Source organism: Pistacia vera, unplaced genomic scaffold (genome assembly GCF_008641045.1).
Source record: "Pistacia vera cultivar Batoury unplaced genomic scaffold, PisVer_v2 Contig304, whole genome shotgun sequence".
NCBI classification, from domain to species: Eukaryota; Viridiplantae; Streptophyta; class Magnoliopsida; order Sapindales; family Anacardiaceae; genus Pistacia; species Pistacia vera.
Window position 1 is genome coordinate 195,291 of NW_022196118.1, and position 8,801 is coordinate 204,091.

An 8,801-nucleotide genomic window follows, 5' to 3' on the forward strand; every position below is an offset into this window, starting at 1 on the left:
AAGAAGATCAGAGTGTCTTGAAGCTGACAGAAAAGCAAAAGCTCACGCTTGTCAAAAAAACAGATCGAAGCAGAAATTGACGAAAATTCCTTGAAGGGTTTTGCCAGCAAGGTGGAGAGGAACAAGATGTTGGTGGCGGTATACCAGTTTAAAAAAACCGAGAAAGACAAAAAAAAAAAAAAAAAAATTTGGAACTTCAGAGACCTAGCTTTGATACCATGTGAAGAAATACTTTGTGTTTATTACATATTTCACAATGAAATGTACAATGAATTTATAGCAAAAAACAAAAACTAATCTAGAAAATAAATTGTTACATTTCTATTATAACTGATCTAATTCTTAACAGCTTTGATCCTAACCTAATATAGAAGATAGACTTTAATGAGAATAATCCTATTTCCTATTTTACAATGAGAATAATCATATTTCCTATTTTACACTTCAACAAGATATATCAATATTCAAGCTGCCAATGTACTTGACATGCTTAACAAATTAATAATTATAAATGCATCATTATCAAGAGAGTTGATCGGTATTGGTAAAAAGAGACATCAAAATCCATTATTGATATATTTCAATCTCCATTAAAAAACAATTTAACAAGTTACTTGATTGGAGTTCCCGGTGTATACATAGGATTCTTGACAACATATTCAACATATAAGTTGTAAATGTACTTTAGGGATTCACGTAGATCACCAGTCCTATGATGAGCGATCAATATAAGCTGCATTGAAGAGAATGTGCGATGATGATAACACAATTTAAAGAGCACAAAGATTAAAGAAATATGTGGACAAAATTCCATGATATGAATCATAAGCAGCAGAACTACTATTAAAATGTCAAATCCTGATGCCATTACGACAAACTGATGGATTTATTGGCTATGTAATTACTAGTGATAAAATTTCATGACCCGTCCCATGCACTGCAGTTTTCTTGAATATGTAATTACTAGTGATGAATTATTAGCTATTGTGTTTACAACAACATAAATCAGGCTTTCTGGAATGCTGATGAACCTTCATTAAAACCATATAGGTACTACAATTGTAGCAGTATCAATCATAACAACACCTTTTAATAAAAGTTAGTGTAAGACCGACACATTCTTTCCCATTATTGCATAAAATTTACACAGATATTGGGTTTGGCAGATTGTTCCACAATAATAAATAGAGCTTGTTTCATAGAATATTGCATGCTAAATCTGTTGATCCTGCAGCTTAATTTTACTTGTATTTAGTAGCAGAAGCTTACTGATCAAGCTTGACTTTTGAACTGTGGGGCATGTTATTGATAGAGTAAGGGAGTGATGTGCTTCCTCAATTGTCAATTTTTTGTTAATGCAGCTGCAGTCTGTTGCAAATATTGAAAAAAGATGTACAGGGTTGAATTAAATTAATTAAACATAAATTATATATAACTTACAACTGTATCAAGGAAAAACGTTTACCCCAGTTGCATTGATTTTGGTAGTGTCTCATTTTTTTGAGGCTGGGGCTAGCTTAACTGGAGACGGAGAGGTGGGTGTAATTTGTTTCCTTTTTTTTTTGTGTATGGAGGCTGGAAAATCCTGTTTGCAGCATGTACTAACCAATAATTCATCACTGGTAATTAGCTTCAGAGTTATAAGATAAAACCAATATAGCAGCCATCTATCATTCTAAATATATGAACATTTTATCAATCTAAACTGAAAAGTAAGGATTAAAACTTATGTGGTCATAGATATTATCAAAAAGAAAATAGTTTACTAGCAATGCTATTAAGGAGACTGCCAAATGATCAGATTTCCCTGATAGATCCAAACACTTCTAACACTAGGTTTTAAAAGGTGATGCATTACTGAAATTATCGTTTGATGACTTAATATAAAAGAAGTCACTCAAGGCACAAGCACAGAAAAGAAGTCTACTATACCTTCATCTTATACCCATTCTCAAGAACTTTCAGTTGTTCAAGATCTTCTTCTAGTTGAAGTGGGGTAGGTCGAAGCCGTGGATATATCTTCAGAAACTTTGAATCATAGCTGTGGCCCAACAATAAAACACTATCAATTCACCGAAAGATAACATAATAATGACAATAATGTTACCATAAACAAGAGGAAAGTTCCTTGTTTTTGTTTCAAGAAAAGGAAAATGGTGGAACCATTTGGACACCTGAATTCGAAGATGAACATATATGGAAACTGTAGATTAACCTTTCCTGACCTGTATCAAGTAGTAGGCAAGTTCATCAACCAGCCCAAGAAGTTATCAAAAAAAAATAATAATAACAATAAAATAAATAAATAATAGTAACATAGTACACATTAAGATATATATTCTCACTAGTTATATGGAATCAGTTCCCTTGAAAAATAAATAGCATAACCACGATTATCCACCACACATTTCACTTGATTTGGATCAAATGCATCTTTAGGTTTTAAAGATGTGACAGCAGTGCTATAAACTACATCTGGAGCTGCCTGCAGCTGAAAAAGTAAAATTCAACATGAACTCAAGGCATAAAGTATTATGTGAATATGATAACACAACCAAGAGATTGAACTACAATTTGTAACACATATAGTCAAGCTCACTCAACCCATATCAGGATGTCAAAGTAAGGTCAAAGGACACCTCATATTGCTCAAAGAAACTTTCTCTGAATTATTTGGATTATGATAGGCCATATTAACTTTTTTTTTCTTAATTAAAAGCATATGAATGCTAAAAGAACTATACCTGCAGAGCTTTAACAATGCCATCTATTATCTCTAGTTCAATAAGAAGCTCATCCCCTTAAATATTGACAACAATATCATACTTCTTATCAAGTTTTTCTAGTGCTTCATTGCATCATTCAGTACCTACAAGTTAAACAAGACTATTAGCAAATCCAATCTTGACATAAAATTTGCCATAAAATTATTACCATTTCAGCAAGATTCTGAAGTCATTATCACATCAGCACCAAATCCTCGGCAACATTCTGCAATCTTCCTGTCATCCGTTGCCACAATTAGATCATAAGGGCACAAAATGAGACATTATAAACACAAAATGCAGGCATAGGAACAAGCGCAGACATAAAATAAAATCTAAAACACCAGAAGCTCGTAATGATTTGCTAGAACTCATATTAAAAGTTGCAACATCAAAATACGCTCTTATCTTTTATAATATCGGCTATGTTCACTACCATATCCAAACGAAACTTTGAACAACATTGTTAACCTAAGCATATCTCACCTTCAAAATAATCGTACAAAGAAAAGAGGGGAAATTTACTGCCAAAGGCACCATTCAACATGCATCTAGATGTGATCCAAACAAAATGTCAAACTAACAGAAGCGAGCAATTGAATTTAGATCCAGAATCAAATTCAAAAACACCTTCTTCACGAGTATTCACTCTGAATAGCTTAAAGCAAAACCAACATATCTCAAAGACAAAGTTAATATTACATGAACCACAAATGTTAACATAGTGCATTATTGAATTGACACAAAAATCATGTAAGGAAATATATACAATGCCCAAGTGATCCAATGTGGTTGCCAATTTTGATCTTTCCCATGTTCTCTGCAGAACACCATTCAAAACAGTGAGTCAAACAGTTTCAGTTCACTAGATCCTAAGATACTGTTAAAAACTATAAATTTCACATAAATAACCAAAATCACCTCAAGCTTTTTCATTAAAAAACTAATGAATCAAAAAAAGAAAACTGAAAACTTTATCATTGAATTGTCTCTTACTATTGGAATTATAAATCCCCTAAAATCCAAGAATGCAATTCAATTCAATTTACATGCACTTGTTCATATTAAATTAAAAGGGACTGAAATAAATAAAATTAAAAAAAAAATTGAAGAGGAATCTAATAGAGAAAGCCAAAAGGGAACCTGGATCATGGGCTTGCCGAGGGTATTAACGAGGGGTTTGCCTTGGAACCGAGAGGAAGCAAAACAAGCGGCTATGATGCCCACACCCGACTCCGCAACTTCTTGGATTGACCCAGATAAGCGCGTGCTCCGATGGCTACAGCAATGGCTGCTCCGGCCACAATGCCGTTCACCATCCATGATTTAGTTTAGGAACATGAAGATTTGGATGATGAACAAATAGACATTGGGCTCAGATTTAGCTCTCACACTCTCGTTGGGCCACTTTCGCAGCAGTATTGTGTTTGTTTTTACTTTTTCTTGTTACCTCTATATCTATTTTGTGAAGAGGGTTTTGCACTTTGGTTTCAGGAATTGGGTTGGTAAGTGTAGAATTGAAATGGCCGCCATTAGATAGCCAAGAAGAAGAAGAAGAACAGAGTTGTTGGTGTAAAATCTATGGGTTTAGGGTTAAGAAAACCTTTTCTAGGGAAACAAACAAGGGTTAAGAAATGAAAAGACAAACTAGCCTACGATGTGAATGAGTTATGACTTATGAGGGTATTAGCTTGGAAATTTTAGGAAATTTTGGGTTGACGGCATATTACGTTGTTTTCCCGGTTAATATTTGGGTATACGTAAAACGTTTTGGTCCCTACATGAATGAAAAATAACAAAATAAACCCAAAATAATATATTTGACCCCTAAACAATAAAAATGAGAAAAAATCAATCTCATTTCATGTTGGCGGGAATGATATTTTGTTTTTCGGTAAATAATTGAGTTTATGGTAATACTTATAAAATGTTACTATATTTTAATTATATTGTAATATTATAAAAAAAAGTTTTATTGTAACACTTTAAAAATACTATTGTAGTTCTTATATTAATAACATTTTACAAAAAAAAGTTACCATTGATATAAAATGTGTTACAAAAAGTTAAAGTGTCACATATAAAAATTGTTATAGTAAAATTTTAACATCAAGTGTTACCATAGATAGTCTATTGTAAAAGTGTTACTGTCCAGTGTTACCGTATGACATTTTTGTTATAGTGTTACTGTAAGGCATTTTTGTTGTAGTGTGTACATGCATTCTTCTAAAAAAATAGTGGTTATTTATACATGTTTGCCTACCTTTCCGATATTAATTTCTGTGGCATTTGTTCAAGTTCAATAATTATTAGTTTGATGCGTCTTGATCATGTGTTCATGATTTTTATGTGATTAAGAGATTGTTTATGTTATCAAGGCCTAACTTTCACTATGGTTTCTGGTCTCGTTTTTTCTTCATCAATATTCTTTCAATAGGTGATTATAGATTTGTTGATGCGTGATTTTGATACCAACGAAATGTACATGTGAAACACTGAGCTGGCTCAGAAGACACACGTGAATATAAAGAAAAGAGGATAAATACAATGAGAAAAGCATTTTTAAAGTGGTTTGGATGCTAAGGAAGCAAGTCCTACGTCCACTGTTATATTATTAATGATAGAGGTCAGGTCGTATGAGCTGACTGGCCTTCAAGTGATAGTACAAGAAAGAGAATGCTTTTGTATTACAGAGAGAATAGCTAATCAAGAGTAAAAATGAGCGAATCTCCTGAATGAGAGAGGAACTCTCAATTTATAGTGGAATGCATTGAGCCAATGATTACTGGATCTGTGAGTTGGTGGGATTAATCGTGCAAATCCTTCTTTATGTCACATTGTCCACCTTCTAGAGTGATTTGCGCGATTTGGTGCAGGGATTGGACACGTGGGATCACCACAGCTTCTAGCTGGTCTGACGCGCACACACTATTCTGACAGAAGCACGCTGCGAGCGTTCCCATGTTCTGACTTTTGCACGTTGACTGGACCTTACGTCAGCCCTTTATTTTTCAAGCATAACAGAAGTCCCCTAGTTTTTAAGGTTTGAGGACCGAACCTTGGAAACTATAAGTCATGCCGCGATTGGAGGATTTCTAGAAATTTTGGTGATTCCGACCTGCTTGAAAATAGATCGGGGTAGCACTCTTTGCGAACACAACCACGCATGGCCATTGCTTGTTGAGGATGAACGACCTGACTTCGTCAAACGTTATTTGTTGTACTTTTGGTACAGGTGCATTTAATGAATCAGTCTCTACGCTGACAGACGTGTCCTGTGCGTGATAAGTGCCAACCAGGCGCATTAAATGCGTTGTATGCTTACACGGTACCACTTTATTAGGACATTAAATGTGTGACATGCTGAAACGACAACCCTTATCAGAGCATTAAATACAGATTGGGGCGCAGTTAATGCTGAGACGGAGAGAGTGCCGTCGCTTGAGTTTTTCAATGGAAAAGATTAAGATTTAATTTTCTTCAATCGTGACGTTCACTCTTTCTCACTGATTAGCGACACGTGGTCATGATCAACGGTGAGAAATTGTGCCACCCAAATGTTGTTTTGATTCCGAGAAAATCAAACATCGTTTCGCGTGCTATAAAAACTCAAATCTCAGGCAATGTCACCACACTCGTCTTTTTCACAGAGAGCAAGAGATCTTTGCAAGCTTGGAGTCTTTGCCTTCTAACCCAGCGTTTTTTTCCGATATTCGAAGCAAAAGCCATTTTCGTACTCTGAGAGGTAAGAATCTTTCCCTGTTTTTGTTATTCTCCATGGTTGGTAAATGGCGTTAGTCTTCCAGTAGCTAATCGGAGACGAGACGCTCATGTCGGGTTCGAGCCATGAGTGGCGGCTCGAATCATTCTGTTAGGGTTTTCTCTAGGTTTTAGGGAGTTTGTTTCCCTCCACGTCATCGTACGGAGTATCGTACGATGGCTAAATGACCATCCTACTTGTCGCTTTTGCAGACTAGCAGAATGGACCCCTTAACGACCAGATCCGAGGAAGGAACTAGTTCGTCCTCGCAGGGTGCTCCGAGTATCACCCTTGAGGTCTACTTGGTACTTACCGGAGAAGAGCTCGAGATGGTGATAAAACAATACGGTATCGATGTCAACATTTTCCTCGACGTGGCCCACTCATCGCGATACCCATCCAGTGGGATGGCTGCGATCTCCGAGTAGATCATCAAGGGTGGGGGATTGATCCATTTCCAACCTTTTGTTAGGTCGGTCTTGGATCACTTCGGGATAGCGCTGATGCAGCTCACTCCAAACACGTATGTTATTGCTGTTGCCATGTACATCGCGTGTCGTGAGAATGGGCTAGGCGAGCTAACCACGATGGAGCTTGGCTGCTCGTATTACTTGAAGAAGAGCAAGGACAAGGATTCCTATTACTTGTCCAGGCGACCTTTTATTGTCGAGGGGATACACAGCTACCCTAGCAATGCGGGGGCCTACGAAATGAAGTTTTTCTTCTTTCATTACGACGGCCATTGCCGCTTTCAGGACCCGAGTAGGCTCTTTTCCCTTGGCGAATTGATTAAATTTGAAATGTGTTTTCTTTCTAACGACCTATTTCTTTTTTGGCAGTTAATAAGACGACCGATCTAGGGTTGTTCTTAGATCCGGATAGGATCATATCTTTCGGCTTCCTGCCTGACGCTAGTCGCAAGGCGAAGAAGCTCGTGACGACCGCAAATTTACGAAAATACGATTTCTTCAACGCGAACGATACTTTAGAACCCCCACCAAGTAAGTCTTGCTAACTGGCTCTTCTCTGGTCGTAAACTGAAACAGTTTTGCTAACGATGCTTGTGTGCAGCGACCATGCCTCCGAAGGAGTCAGAGCAGCCGCGACGAAGGCAAATCAATTTTCCTCGGTCAAGGAAAGCCAAGGCGACCAATGCGGCTCCTGCCGATCCCCTGGCTGAAGGTGCCACATCAGGCCCCCCGGTGCGACCTGCTGGAACTCAACAACAACCTTCGGAGGACGCACTGATCTGATCTGATCCGTGAAGGCCCCTCAGCCATCGACTGTTCGCCCGAGGCTAAAGACAATGGCTCAACGACCAAAGAAAAAGAAAAGGCAAATTCAGGTCAAAGAGTCAGAGACTGAATCCAAGGACGATCAACCCGGGGGGTCGTTGCCAGACATCAGGAAGAGGTCGAGTAAGGAACCGACGGGCGACACGACCTCGGCTAAAGGCGCGAAGAAGGGAACTCCAGTGTTGGACTCACTGGGGAACCTGCTGGAGTACCTATAGATGATAGTCTACACTCTGTTGGAGTGCAGACTCTCGGAAGCATTTGAGCAGTCCGTAGGTTCCAGCGACGTGGACCTAATGTCCACATCTATCCAGCATTTAAGCAAGGTAAACGAACTGCCCTTGGGGAGGACTTCCCTTAGTTTCTTTTGATAAACTTGTTATTTTTCCTTGTTCGCAGGCCCTGCTTTCTATGCAACTGTCCCTGGAGAAGGTTCGGTTGGGAGCTGCAAAGGGAGAGGTTGCACTGAAAGAAGAGAACGCACAACTTAAGTGAAGCCTGGAAGCCGCCGAAGAAGAAAGAAACCTACCTTCCGAGTCGGCGAACTGATACCTAAACGAAAGAGATGCGGCTCTTCGCACGGTGGACTTCCAAAAAGTCGAGCTCGAGAAGCATGAGGAGGAAATAAAAAAGCTTTAGAGGACATAGCCAGACTCTCCAAGGAGGTCGGAGAGAAGGACCAAGAGCTCAAAGCGACCTCCATGCTGGCATGGCGAGTAGAACAAGAGAGGGATGCCTTTGAGAAGCAAAGGCAAACTCTTGAGGCCGAACTCCAAGCAAGTCAGGGGAAGGTTGCTTCCCTGACCGAAGAGATGTAGAGGCAGGCAGCGCAGGTTAAGAAGAAGGCTGCCGAATAGGCGATCGAGTCTATCTATACCTTGCGACTAAAGAATCCGATCCTTGATATGTCCGATCTCTCGGGGGACTGGCGGGACACTCTATTGTCCATGGCGCGGGAGGATGATGCAGCGGCGGCCACTC

The 8,801-nt window shown here is 38.7% G+C and overlaps 2 long non-coding RNA genes across 7 annotated transcripts; both read right to left on the reverse strand.

Annotated features, from left to right (window-relative positions):
* Positions 1–537: 537 nt before the first annotated feature.
* Positions 538–1,550, reverse strand: LOC116135884. Of its 2 annotated transcripts, XR_004128953.1 has the most exons (3): positions 1,466–1,550; positions 1,270–1,368; positions 538–733 (listed from the first exon to the last, which is right to left on the reverse strand). It is a non-coding gene; the product is annotated as an uncharacterized LOC116135884 (long non-coding RNA). The 2 variants fall into 2 exon arrangements; XR_004128952.1 differs by lacking the exon at positions 538–733 and having other exon boundaries at positions 1,012–1,368.
* Positions 1,551–1,570: 20 nt separating this feature from the next.
* On the reverse strand, positions 1,571–4,442 carry LOC116135882. 5 transcript variants are annotated; one of them, XR_004128951.1, is made up of 5 exons: positions 3,909–4,442; positions 3,535–3,585; positions 2,935–3,002; positions 2,745–2,869; positions 1,571–2,491 (listed from the first exon to the last, which is right to left on the reverse strand). It is a non-coding gene; the product is annotated as an uncharacterized LOC116135882 (long non-coding RNA). The 5 variants fall into 5 exon arrangements; XR_004128949.1 differs by having other exon boundaries at positions 3,252–3,585; XR_004128950.1 differs by having other exon boundaries at positions 1,571–2,225; positions 2,346–2,491; positions 2,935–3,585.
* Between the last annotated feature and the right edge of the window lie 4,359 nt (positions 4,443–8,801).